We start from the raw sequence: 14,593 nt of genomic DNA, 5'->3' as shown, positions 1-14,593 counted from the left end.
AAGCTCCTGTTTAAAGGTGCCTTCCTTCTGCCTTATTTCTCATCAAAATTTCCTTTGAAATTATGAAATCAAGTATAATTTCAATTTTTAAAAAATCTATAGGAGAAACATGTAATAAGAATTCTGTTGAGTGACTTGTGGAATGTTTAGGCCTTTGAGAGAAACGTAAAGGGTATCAAGTATTACAACCCTTATACTGTCGCAGACCGTAGTGATATCTAGAACATCACTTTTGCTCACACCAAATCATCAATACAGGCAGACAAGCTACACACAGTGAGGAGAAATATATAAGAAGCATACATGGCTAGCTCATCAGTTATGTCCCGCCAGCCCAGCATCTCGGCAGTCTCACCCCTGAATTGTTACTAAAAGGGTGGACAATCTTCATTTGCAGAAGAAATGTTCTAATGGTGTCAGTGGAAACTATTTCTCAGTAAAGGCATCTGGCCTTACCAAGAAGAATCCTATCATCATCATGTTATCCTCCCAAATATTGTTGTTTCACCAGACCTTAGTTATCCGATGCTTTTGCTATTTTTTTCCAATAGTTTAGAAATCTGTCATCTTGAAAACAATGAATTTCCTTTCCAGTGTGTCTGAAACAACAATAAAAGAAACAATGCAAGAATTATATTTTGATTTGCAGTCTACTATGATGAACATAAAATAGCATAAAATAGCATACTTCTGGAGATTATTTAGCTATTAACAACATCTATGAACTAGACAAGCCAGCGTTGGGCTTAAATGCTTTGAAGGTTTGGGTTTTTTGTTTTGTTTTGTTTTGTTTTGTCAACTTTAGAGAGATTAAATCATGGAATTTTAGTCTCTCATTTAGTCCCTCTAGGGAAAGCAATCTGCCAGTGCTTTTCTGAAAGATGCTAACAATATAAAGAAATATTGAAAACAATTAGAGAAAAATGGTGCTCTGAAGTGAGGAGAAAGGGTACACCAACTCTCACAGGAAATCTCAAAACTGTATTAAAATTCCCATCATTTCATTTTTCAGCAAGCAGAACAACATGTGGTTATTTATTGAGTAGACTTTGTGGGGGGGCATACAAAGGACACAAAAGGTTTCTTTTGTTTATAGTACGGATTTGCACTGTGTTCAGAAGGTTTCCTTCCAACCACACCATCACAGTTTGTCCAAACTTCTTGTAAGAAGCAGCAGGGTCTCTACTTAAGCTTCTTGTGAACAGATCCACTGGGCCAAGGGCATGTTGATCTTCCCCTCAGAATTAATGCCCTGTGGATAGTGTTCTATCTATTCTTTCCTCAGCCTCCTGTTCTTTTAGCTGTGCAGATGCCTCCCGAAAGGAAAACAGATGCCAGAACTGTGGGGGACTCTTGTGCAGCCTATGCCAAGCTGCAGGAGTTGGGAAGAGAAAGCTTTCTGCAGTACAACCCACACCTAGAGATGTCTCAAATGTCAAAAAGGATGGATGCACATTGTGAATACAAAAAGCCAGGCAGGCTGAAAGAAGGGGCTGAGCAGACAGGGAACACTGCCAAACATTTGAGAGTGCTCTCTTCTGTGGACAGACAGCTGGTTTGCGCATTGTTCTATTATTGGCAACATGCCGTTGGTGGAATGTTGTATCCTGAAGGCTTCTGAAGTCTCTACTGAGGTGGGGGTCCTGGAACAGCGTGAACATTTTTTTCTGGTTATCTCCAAATCCAAACTCAGTTGCACAGATTTCTCAGCCTAACTCAAAGCTTTGGAAATGTCACAATTTAGCACCATTAATTTGGATATTTGTATATGTATATGTCTATATATGTGTATGCATATATTTACATAAACATATACTGCATCCAAATTAATATTTACATACATATGCATAGAGACAGAGAAAGAGATGAATGTGTCTATTTGTCCTTGGAATTCAGGTCAGTAGAATCCAAGATTCTGAGTACTTCTTAAGCATTTGAGTGGAATATTAACTTCCTTGCACCACAATTTTGTGATGATGCCAGTCTGAACCTTTGGTATTCTGCACTCAGTGACCATGGATTTAGAACACAATCTCTATGTTTCAGTTTTCATCTTTTTCAAAGAAATACCATCATGTCACCTTTCCCATTTCAAAGAACACTGAAAGCTAACAAATGTTATATTATTTCTGTTTGGAAGAAAAAGGAAGCCTAGCTGAGTGATTACAGAATCCACTGATCCTAGTTAGATCCTAAGCTCTTCCTCTACCAAGTGTGGCAAAACAAAGTTATACATTGAGTTTGTTTACGGCACCAGAAACACAGTAGTTCATATCGCCTTCCAGTTCTATACTAAGATTGCATTCTCCATGTTTCAAGATTTGTGCCTGAGTTTTTTTTTCTTAAACAGATATGGGAAGGCAGAAACTTGGATATCCTGTGTACAAAACAGGAATGTATGAGCAGTTTCCAAGAAAAATGACCATGTATGTCATACAAGGCTACAAAGGGAAAAACAAGGCCAGTAAGAGGAAGGAAAGAAATTAGAGGAAAAACCAGCAACTGCTTTTGTTACTATAGTGATGGATGTTGGTATGTGGGGACAGCTCTTATTGGGCAAGAAATAAAAAACAAATAGGGTTTGTACTTAGGATGTTTGTCATGTGACTTTTGTACTACATTAAAAGCCAGATGGAGGAAAAGGGTATAGAAAACATTTATGTTTTGACTCTGCAATTAATAGATGCCAGGTGATCAATTGCAAAATAGATGAAACTTGGCCAGAATGCCCCACCTCAGGCAGACTTTTTGTGTCTATGAGAAAATAACTGGCATAAACTACACAAAGGGGAAAGGATTTATTTTTCACATGGCTTCAGAGATTTCATGACACAGAAGCTATGATGGGAAACAAATGCTAACATCATGGCATCTAGGAAACAGAACAAGGCCTATACTCACTGCTTTTCTCCTTTCCCTTTCATTCCATGTAGGCCCACAGTCTATGCAATACTGCTACCCATATTTAGGGAATGGATTTCTTACTTAGTTGATTCTGTCTAGAAGTATCCCCACAGACACATGTAAATGGAAAATTGACTAATCTCCTTTGGGCCTTTCAGTCCCATCAAGTTGATACACAAAATGAATCTTCATAGATGCATTCCTGGCCAGCTTGATACACATATATGTATATATGCATATATATGTAAGTCATATCACTCCATCATTGGTCCCCAAAAAGCTCATGTTTATCTAATAATTCACCATGTACTCAGGCTAGTTCCAAGATTCTTCATTTAAAAAAATCTAAGTTCAGAGACTCATCTGACAGTCAAGGAAAACTTTTATATGTGAGACACTCTAAATTCACAAACAGAAATTACATATTTCCAAAACACAATGTCACATACAAAAAAGGGAATTGAGACATGGAAAGACAGAATGCATCCAAAGCAAGAACAACAATGTTGAGCTCTGAGCTCCAATGCTCCATTCTGCTTCCAGCTACCCAAGATTTCCTGAAGATTAGTAAATGCCTTGACCTCCATGACCAAGCACAGGAGGGCAGCCATCTTAGGGAAAGGTGAAATTCTTGGTTTATCATTTCTATACCCAGCGATGATGCTGAATACATGTGAAGATTTTGCTTACCTTGTAAGATGTCTGAATCTGAGGAAGACAATACATAATGAGTCATTATAAGAACCTTAACTCATGGTTTTTGGTTCTCTGGAAATGTAACTCTCATTACTGTGTGCTAGTCAGCTGTGAAAGAAATAGCAATTCAGTGTCTGGGAGCCAAGACTTGCCTATAACCAATTTATTTTTACCTAACAATGTCTGGTTCACACTAATGCAAACAAGACCTTTAATGTTCTTGATACAGAAGAACAATTTGATAAGGTAAGTAAAATAACAAACAATCCTGTCTTACATAGGGGACATGAAGACTTTAAATGGTTTTTCTAAAATATGAAAGCTATTGAATAGCATAAATAAGAAAGGTTTTCAGGGACACGACTCTTCAAGCAAGATACTTTTCCCATGGCAATCCAATGCCTCTCACTGAATTATTTAGAGATGGAGAATATCAGAATGTTTTCTCAACTGGGTTGTGCAGAGAAGGGCAGACTTCCTTCTAAAGCATTTGCTTGGGTAGGAAGTCAATAAAAGTCCCTTGAACATTTTTTCCTTTCTTGATGCCAGAAGTGTTCTGGAAACAGATCATTCTAAAAACAAGTAAGGACATACAACCCATGAAGGAAAGGAAAAGGCCATGTGAGCACCAGACCAAGGAATTGGCAGTGAGAACTTTGTTGGGAGGTGCTGATATAAGATGCCAAGTTGATTTGCAGTTATTGAAATAAGAAGAAGAAGAAGAAGAAAAAAGTAAGAACATATGAAGTCCTCATATTTGGAAAATATGTGGGATGAAGGTGAAGCCACTGCAATTGAAGTCTGCTCCATGAAAAGACAACAAAAGGAAATAGGCAAGTCCTGAAAGCCCTTTTCAGGAATCTCCACTTTACCCAAAAAGAAAGCAAGACATTGACGATCTGTGAGCAGAGGATCTTCTCTGCATTGTTACTCCATAATTAATTCCCTCTCTGAAGAAATTTGTTTGTGAGGTAGCTCATTCCAGCCAGTAAAAACAGATTTTCCTGCTTTCATCATCACAGTTTCACATTTTCCTAAAGGATCTCCACTCCATATTCCCCAACTTGAAATCTTTTCCACATCAATCTTAAGATGATACAGGCTACCAAGAAACACCATGTATTATATTTCTGTGACTGTCACAAAATACATTGGATAATTAACTTGAAAGGATGAAAGAGGGCTGGGAGTTTGGCCTAGTGGTAGAGTGCTTGCCTAGCATGCATGAAGACCTGGATTCAATTCCTTGGTTCCACACACATAGAAAAAAGCCAGAAGTGGTGCTGAGGCTCAAGTGGTAGAGCTCTAGCCTTGAGAAAGTCCAAGGACAGTGCTCAGACCCTGAGCTCAAGCCCAGGACTGGCAAATAGAAAAAAAGGTTGAAAGATTTATTTGGGCTGATGGTTTTCTGAGAACTTAGTCCGCAGTCTTTGGGTCCTGACACCTTGGACAGCACTGTGGAAGTGACAGTGAAGGCCTGCTCATTTCACAGTGGCCAGGAAACAAAAGAAAGATGAAAGGAAGTGGCCTAGCACTGAAACCCCTTCCTAAAGCACTCCCATAGTGACGTAATTTCCTTCCACTGGGGTCCACCATCTAAAGATCCTGCTACCCCCAAGTGGCACCAAAGGCTGGGTACCAAGAGTTTAACACATAGATCTCTGGAAGATATTTAAGGTCCAACAATAGGAGACCATGTGGAGGAAAGAAGAGGTTGGGTTTCACAGACACATGTAATGGGAGTCTCAGGTTATATGCCACAAGGGTGACAATAAATAGATTCAAGAGCTTGCTATGTCACTGCTCCTTGAAAGTGTCACAAGACATCTTGCCTGTGGGACTGGAAATATCTGTCTGCTTAAGGTGGTGACAAGAGTTTTGAGCAACTTGATAATCCATGCAATCAAATTTTTAATCATCATAGTCTTTCTCTAATAATTAAATCAAGTTTTTCATGTGAGCTGAGTTTCTGAGTGGGATTTTAACTTGTGAGGGAGAAAAAGTCCTTGAAAGTCCCATGATTCATTTGTAAAATAAGATGCCAATGAAATATGAGGAACCTATGAAGAAATTAAAAGACATTAAAAATCTATTGTCTACCCTGCACTCCACAGTAATTTTTAAGAGGTAATTATACTTTTGAAGAGTGTGTAATTAACATGAAAGAGAACTCTGGATGAATTCAGAGCTCTTCATCTAACTTGATACACGATGATAATATTCAAGCCTCATTTCTGAAGCTTCCATCACTTGAATGAGTGTCCAAGTTTAAGAGGATTTTCCAGTCTTTTGCTTATCAGAAGCTACACAAAGGACCTGTCATAGTTTATGGAGGTAGAAAAGATGTGGAAAACGTAATTTTAAGTATCTTGTGTACAGTTATTTCAAATCTAGGTTACGTCAAGCTTATGGTTTATGGTGAGACCGATATCTAAGCCATGAGTCTCCAAAGAACAGCTAGGCTCTTTCCATCTAGGTCATTCAATGGCCTAGGTCAATCAGTGGGTCCTTTATTTTTTTTTTAGAATTTATTAATGTTGATTTTTACATCATATTTTAAATGACAAGTTTAACAAACAAGTGTTCAAGGAGGGAATCTCTAATCAGTGGGTCCTTTAGGCAGCTAAATGATACCCTTTAAGAATCCACATAAAGCTAATCATTGGTGGCTCACACCTGAAATTCTAGCTACTCAGCAGACTGAGATCTGAGACTCACAGTTCAAAGCCAGTCTAGGGAAAGAAGTCCATGAGATTCATCTCCAAGAAACTACTCAGAAAAATCTGGAATTAACACTGTGGTCCCAGTGATAGAGAGCTCACCCTGATCACAAAGAGGCTCAGAGAACAGGGCTAAGGGCCTGAATTCAAGGCCCAAGACTAGGGGGAAAAAAATCATGTTCCTCCTCATCCTAGTAACAAGATACACTGAGTGTTCACTGTGCCTTGATGAATACTATGAAGTATTTGTGGTCACTCTCAAGTAAATGAAATAAATGCCCAAATGTTTTAACCAGCTTATTCAGCAGGATCATTCATTACAAACCTATTCGATTTGCACATTCTGTGCTACTCTCTGAGATACTGTGGCAAACAACCCTTTGAACTAAAGCACATAAGTTGCCTTAATGGGTTACATCAAAATTTTAATGGCCCAGAACTGGGCCACTTACTTTTACTACCTAGACAGATGTTGAGTGCTCCTAATGAGAAGATTATCAGGTACTGGATTTATAGCACCCTTCCTTTAAATTCTGTAATTGATACACATGCCATTGTTTAACTTTTTTATCTTTTCCTGGAGAAACAGAGTTTAGAATAAACAATTCAACAATATTTCTTCTTCTTTGTATGCATTTCAGCCATAAAGTACAAGATGCTTGCTCTACTCTTTCATTTCATGAATAGATATGTTAAAAACATGGTGTCTGTCCACAATTTTATAATAGTCTTGGATAGTTTTTATAGTAGATTGAATAGATTCTAAAATGCCTTTTATTGATGTCCATCACCTAGCACCCATAATCTTATGTATAGGCTTCTATATAGACTATACATAGCAAGTTGTGTTTCTCTAATATAAACTGATAAAGATAATGAGATGTTACATTGATGGTTGGGTTATGTAATAAGACTGTGATATCCATCTTGCTAGTAAATGGATAGAAAAAGCTGCATGCAGTCAGTGGCATTACAATAGTTGTTCTGAAACCACCTCATAGAGGCTATATCGGTATTCTACGAAGTTTAAAAAGGGCTCCAATGGAATTATCCCTTTGATCCTAGCTTTTATTGTGCTTATGTTTGTATTTTAACTTAGTTTTACCTGGGAGACACTCCTATTTTCCATTTGGTAGTAGTTCTGATAGTTAAACAGCTTTTTTTCCATCTTCCTCAGAAAGCACATCCAGCCACAGCGAACTGGTGTTCGTTTTGGTAAGCTCTTCCTCCTTCAGGGAGGCAAAAAGATGTACTACACAGAAAGGAGTTTCTCCACTGTTCATCACTCCCACTGTTTCTTTATGGCTGGAGAAGGTACAGCAGTAGCTAATTCAAGTCACATTTTTAGCTGTCTTTAAACAGTGGAGCAACTGGAAACTGAGAATTCTTCAAGCCACTCAGGCCTACTTGAGTTGTTCCTAACCCAGGATTCCAAAGGACGCATAGGCCCTTGTCCTACGGGCCTGCCTAAACCAGTTCCTGCCCCTCATACAAACTGACCAGTAGGTCTTGGGAATGGACTCTGACTGGAAGAGAAGAGAATAAAAGGTCAAACTAAATTACCAGTTTCCTGATCCTACTGTTGACTCTTCTGGGCAGCCTTTTTCTTTTACTTTGCCATAAACTCTTTTGTTCGAGGAGTTTTGTTTTGTTTTGTTCCTTTTCCTGTCTTTATTTCTACACTGTTTCAGAGAAATAAGGGCCCATTTATTCTCTTATCAAGATGCTGTGCTCTGGAAGGCTCCATAGCAATGACCTGAGAGACAAGACTCCAGATGGTACAGAAGCCTCTCTTCACACCCCCTCTTGTGCTGCCTGCCAGCAACTGCATGAAATTACAAATTGCTCTTTCCCCAATCAAAACATCAGATGATTCAGGCACTGTTGGCTCATGCCTCTAATCCTAGCTACTGAAGAGGCTGAGATCTGATGTCTGAAGTTCAAAGCCAACCCAGGCAGGAAAGACAGTGAGCATCTTCAATTACCATCAAAAAGACATAAGTGCAGATGTGGTTCAAATGGTGGGACACTAGTCTTGTTCAAAAAAGCTCAGGGAAAGCATTCAGACCCTGAGGTCAAGCTCCAGGACTAGAAACAGAAAAGAAAGAAAGAGGGAAACAAGATGAGGGGTGGGGGTGGGGGGGGAAGGAATTGGGGACCAAGAATTGTGAAAGGGTATCAATGTATGTGAATTAATGCACCTTCTATCTGGCAAATATCATGTAACCCTTCTATTAATTACAATACAAAGTATATGAAAAAAAGAAAAAGAAAAAGGGGGGAGAAAGAGAGAAAAGAAAGAAAGAAAGAAAGAAAGAAAGAAAGAAAGAAAGAAAGAAAGAAAGAAAGAAAGAAAGAAAGAAAGAGAGAGAGAAAGGGAGAGAGAAAGAAAGAAAGAAAGAAAGAAAGAAAGAAAGAAAGAAAGAAAGAGAGAAAGAGAGAGAGAAAGGGAGAGAGAAAGAAAGAAAGAAAGAAAGAAAGAAAGAAAGAAAGAAAGAAAGAAAGAAAGAGAAAGAGAGAAAGGGAGAGAAAGAAAGAAAGAAAGAAAGAAAGAAAGAAAGAAAGAGAGAAAAGAAAGAAAAGAAAGAAAGAAAGAAAGAGAGAAAGAGAGAAAGGGAGAGAGAGAAAGAAAGAAAGAAAGAAAGAAAGAAAGAAAGAAAGAAAGAAAGAAAGAAAAAAGAAAGAAAGGGGGGAAGGAAGGAAGGAAAAAAAGAAAAGAAGAGAAAAGAAAAAGCAAGAACTTCAGATGAGATCTTAGCTCTGGGCAAGATCTTCACCAAAGCCGTATGAAAGATTGTGGATGGAAAACTTCAGTACACTCCTCCCAGACTCCAGAACACAGAAACTTGGAAATGATAAATTTGTGTCACTTTAAATAATTACATTGTGGTAATTTTCAGACAGAAATAAATTATTAATGCAGACATGTTTCCATCAACACAGGTGCCTCTAAATGGCTACATGGTTTAGCTCAAGAAAGATAGGCACTTATGAATTGTTTTCATCTCTAAATGAAGGTGTTGGACAGGGACTTTCTAATTCCCTCATCCCACTGAAATATATTTCATAATTCTATTACTTAAACTGTTTTGACATTACCAAAAACTTTCACTTGTAATTGTACCAAAGGTAGAATATTCTTAAAATAGCAAAACAAAGCCCTCAGATATGGACTTAACTTAGATTGCTCTTCCTATTTTCTAACACTGTGAAAAACAACCAACTACTGATTTTCTTTGTAAGAATAACTTATTCCATTATAAAAATAATTTTAGGCAGGTTCTTGTGGCTTGCATCTATAATCCTAACTACTCAAGAGGCTAATATCTGAAGGTCATGGTTTGAAGCTAGAGACAGGAAAGTCCTTGAGACTTTTATTGTCAGCTAAAAAATAAACAGACGTGAAGCTGTAGCTCAGCACTAGACTTGCACAAAAATGCTAAAGGACAGTGCCCAGATCCTGAATTCAAACCTCAGGACTGGTAAAATATTAATAATAATTTAATTCAAAAAATTAAAAATTATTCAGTAATTTATTGCTCTGAGATTTTCATTGGCAATATTTTGATAGCTTGTTTTTATCTTTGGATATGCAAATATTTAAACAGATCTTGATTTACTTTATGAAAAATGAAATCATATGACATTCAATTTGTACTTTTAATTAGAAACATGCCAAAATTTAGAATTAAAGTCAAATGTAAAAATCACAAAATAAGTACAGATGTTTATACAAAAATGTGTATAATGAACATTCGTCAGATTTACTCAGAAAATGATTGTAATAACTCTACATTCAGTTGTCCTAATGTTTTCTCCCCTTCACTATTACAGGTGGGTTAATTTGTATATTAAAATACATTAATTTTTTATTTTACTTTCCAATTTTTTCTTGGTTAGCATATTAGTATATTAAAATGTATTCATCTTTCATGTCCAAGTAGTATATTTCCAGTGGTGTTTGAAAACACTTATATAAATTTATCCTCAATAATGATGACATTTTTATGTAGGATGAGACTAGGTAAAATGAACTCTAGGATATGGAAACAAGAGGTTTATCTTGTGTGATTGTTGTTCTTAATGTAGTATGTTGTTTCTCTTCTCTTTTTTTTGCCCTTATGGTTAATCTCATGTTGCTAATGTATCTGACTTTGTTACCTGGTATATTGTATATACATTTATTTGTTTATTTGAAATAGGGAAGGGAAGGAGGGATAATAAGATGATTGGGAGGGGAGGGGAGGGAAACCGGGACAAAATCATGAGAAGGGGTATCAATGTTTGAGAAGTAATGTACCTACTACCTGATGAATGTAACTGTAACCCCTCTATACATTATTCTGACAATAAAATTAAAAAATAATGATGCCATTTTTAATCTCTACCAATTTGATAGGTAAATACATTTCTGTATTGTGATTTTTCTTATTCCAATTTCTTTCATTATTTGTGTATTTTGACATTATTATGGTGTAACTGTAATACAAAAAAAATCTGACATTTTTAATATATACATCAGTGAAACAATTCCTATAATCAAAGCTCATTAGTCATGCTATTGAACCTACTTTTCCCTTTTCACTGATCAGTTAGTAGATCTCCAGTGAGCTGTCTATTCTTCTGTTGTCCAGATTAACTATAGAAAAGTCAGAGTCAGTATTAGTGGTTTTACAATAATCAGTGATATTGATGTACAGACACACACATTTGCTTAGCTAGTGAACTAAATTATGCCTTTTCTGCCAAAGGACAAGTCTACCTAGAACTTAGTGACTATGATCTTATGTGATTAAATTAAGGATCATTATATGAGATTATTTTAGATTATTCAAGTAGGCACTAAATCTAATAACTGGTGTTATTGAAAGATTTGTTAGAAAGAGAGAGGATGAGCAGGGGAGCTAGTTATATGAAGATGGAGGCAGAGAGTAGAGTGATATAGTCACATACAAAAGGCTACCAGGGGCCACTAGCAGGAAATACAGACAAGAAAAGGTTGTCTGCTAGAGCCTTAGAAGGCAGCATAGCCCTGCAATATCTTCATTTCACATTTCAGAGTTCTAGAACTATGAGGATACTTTTCTGTTGCCACTACTGATGATAATCTGTTATTACAACCCTAGGAAATTGTGTGTATGTGTTTATGTGGTATGTGTGTGTGTGTGTATGTGTGTGTGTGTGTTTCAGTCAGATATCAAGACAACTAAGCATAATTTAATTTTACTGCTTCATATTTCTGCTCTCTGAAGCAAAGTTAAAAATGCATCCTTCTCGGAAACATTCCTCTAATTCTTGTATCTAAGTAATAACTTACTTTCTTTAGTTTTAAATACACACTGGAAATTAAGTTTTAGCTTGTTTCCATCCTAGCAGATCACTATACCATCACAAAGCTTTGTCTATGGAATTTTTTGTACCACTCCACACCACAATCAATCATGCTCATACAGTCAAGAGAAGAAACGGTTTACTAAAATTCCAAAAAGGACTTTCATATGGACAAATGACTAAGTATATTGTCAGATACTGTCATACGTGCCGTGTACCTTCAGACCTCCATGTTGTTGGTACCCCCCCCATCTGCTTCCATGTTTTATTGTGTCTCCACACCCCTGGATTAGGAGATAATTGATATCAAGTCAGTTTTCTTGAGTCTCCAATGACTAATATTGGCACAACCAGTGCTCAACAAAACTATTTTCCCACATTTTCATTTTCCTTAACTGCACAATGCCAAGCATTTCATTGTGATATTCCCATACATGCATATTATATATTTTGATCATATTTGCCCTTCTATTGCTCCTTCTTATTGACATACCCCATAATGTTTCAATAAATTCTGAAATTTACTTAATATTTTTTAATAAATTCAAAACCTTAAAATGAACCATGTGCTTATTTATTCAAGCATCCCTCATGCAGTAGGAAGATAATACATGCCAACACATAGAATTGTAGATGATTTGCATAAGACTTGTAGGGAGATTGCACAAAGACACAGTAGACTTTTCTCTGGTAATTGCAAGTGACATTTAAAAAAATCCTAATCCTGGCCGGGAGTTTGGCATAGTGGTAGAGTGCTTGCCTAGCATGCACGAAGACTCGGGTTCGATTCCTTGATACCACATACATGGGAAAAACAAAGCCATAAGTGGTACTGAAGCTCAAGTGGTAGAGCTCTAGCCTTGAGAAAGTCCAAGGACAGCGCTCAGACCCTGAGCTCAAGCCCAGGACTGGCAAAAAACCAATCCCAATCCAGACTAAGTGCCAGCTGTCTCCTGTGCTTGCTCATTGAAAAGCCTGATCTCCTCAGATCTGTTTCTATTTCTTACAGTAAAAGTCAGGAAAATGAGGTTCTGGCCCATGCAATTTAAACCCTACAAAGCAGCTATGTAGACAGTGTGGCAGTAGTTTGATTATGAGATAAGAAGCACTAAGAAATAAATAGAAATAAATCCTACAGCTGAGCTTTACAGTCAATACTCCCATCAAAAAAAAAATCAACAGCTACCATGTATCTTCATCTTCCCAGGAATGCTACTTTCTGCTTATCCATCCAGAGGTTATTTTGGGTTGATATGTTCAAAATCCTTCAAGCCATTCATCTCAAAGAAGTTGTGACAATTACTTTGCTATTTTCTTCCTATTCCTGAAAGGAAAATACAATCAAGATTGTCAGTGCTTAAAAGAAAAGAAGGGAAAAACACACACAATGCAGTTATACTTCAATAAACAAAATCACACACACAAAAAACTAATCAAAACTCAACTTGAGCCAGACACTGGTAGTTCATGCTAATCCTAGCTACTCAAGAGGTTGAGATCTGAGGATTGAGGTTCAAACCCATCCAGGGTAGAAAAATTCTGGTAAGACTTTTATTTCCAATTAGCCACTCCAAAGCCAGAAGTTGCACTGGTGCTCGAGTTAGAATGTTAGCCTTGAGCACAAAGAGACTCAAGCCCTGAGTTCAAGCCTCACAACCAAAAAAAAAAAAAAAAAACTTCAACCTGAAATGCTTCCAGAACAGCAAAGCCCCCAATACCCCAGAGACTGATGACACCATGAATTTTGATATATTCAGCAAATGGTGATTTTTTTCTGTTCTAAGTGGTATAATTATGCTTTGGATTCTATGTATTTGTTTGTATTGTTGCTTCACAATCAGCTGGTCATTTCTCACAAATCAGTGTTTTCACAAGCCATGACTTTTGCTGACTCTGCTTTACCTGTAGGAGCTGGTCAGGTGACAGCTGCTGTTTCTTCAGGAGGTACACTAATGATCTAGTGCTTCCTTGCCTGTTGAGGTAAATAGATAACTAATACACTTTAGCACGTTTGTTAAGCCAGTTTTCCACTTAGAAAAACTGCACATTTGGGTCTTCTGCCTTGACAAATGTGGTACTACATCTTGGAAGCTGATTAAAATCAATACCTCTGTGGAAAATTACATATAAATGTGTTAGTACTAAGGCTATTCTGATAAGAATGCTTCTCATTCTCCACTCTGCCATCAGTCTATCTACTATAAAAATCATGTAAAAACTGAATGAGAAGGCACAGGAAGAGTTAGAGTGTGTTTGGAACTAACACACTCTTATCAGCTGAGTTATAGTTTGTTATTTAAGACAAGTCCACCATTAATTGCATTTGGAGAGGGATGCTAAAGAACAATTACAAGAACTTTCACACATTGTAATGTCACATGATGTGTACAATCAAAATTTCAGAAAGTCTCTGGGCACTGATGGCTCACACTTGTAATCCTTGCTATTCAGGAAACTGAGATCTGAGGATTACAATTTTTCATATAATTTTTATTGTAATGAATAGAAGGGTTACATTATATTCATCAGATAGAAGGTGCATTACTTCACATACATTGATACCCTTTCTCATGTCTTGGTCACCATTTTCCTCCCCCATCTCCCGCCCCTCATCTTGTTTTTCTCCCTTCCCTATCTGACTTCAAATGACCAACTACGCATATATGCAATATATCAGATAACAAGGTGAAATACTGTAACAATATGAGGTAATCAAGGGACAGCAAAAGAGATGAGAGATAACAGAGTACATTAAGGACAACAATCACTCATTATATGGCGTTTGTTTCTATATCCTGGAGGTTCTTTCATTTAGTCATTCTATATGGCCTTAAGTATCTCGGTTTTGTTCTATTGCAAATCTCTGCTAGGAGAGCCCAAGGTTTCTACTGATTATGACAAATGAGGGAAACCATTGAGCCTATGTTCCTCTGAGTCTGGCT

The 14,593-nt window shown here is 37.2% G+C and overlaps 1 long non-coding RNA gene across 1 annotated transcript; it reads right to left on the bottom strand.

Moving 5' to 3' along the window:
- Positions 1–512: 512 nt before the first annotated feature.
- LOC150049230 (uncharacterized) lies at positions 513–12,967 on the bottom strand. Its single transcript, XR_016538975.1, has 4 exons — positions 12,838–12,967; positions 11,870–11,935; positions 10,892–10,959; positions 513–599 (listed from the first exon to the last, which is right to left on the bottom strand). It is a non-coding gene; the product is annotated as an uncharacterized LOC150049230 (long non-coding RNA).
- Between the last annotated feature and the right edge of the window lie 1,626 nt (positions 12,968–14,593).

Source organism: Megascapheus bottae, chromosome 20 (assembly GCF_031878675.1).
Source record: "Megascapheus bottae isolate mThoBot1 chromosome 20, mThoBot2.hap1, whole genome shotgun sequence".
Taxonomy (NCBI): domain Eukaryota; kingdom Metazoa; phylum Chordata; class Mammalia; order Rodentia; family Geomyidae; genus Megascapheus; species Megascapheus bottae.
The sequence above is the reverse complement of the archived record's forward strand: the minus strand, read 5'-3'. Positions and strand labels throughout refer to the sequence as shown.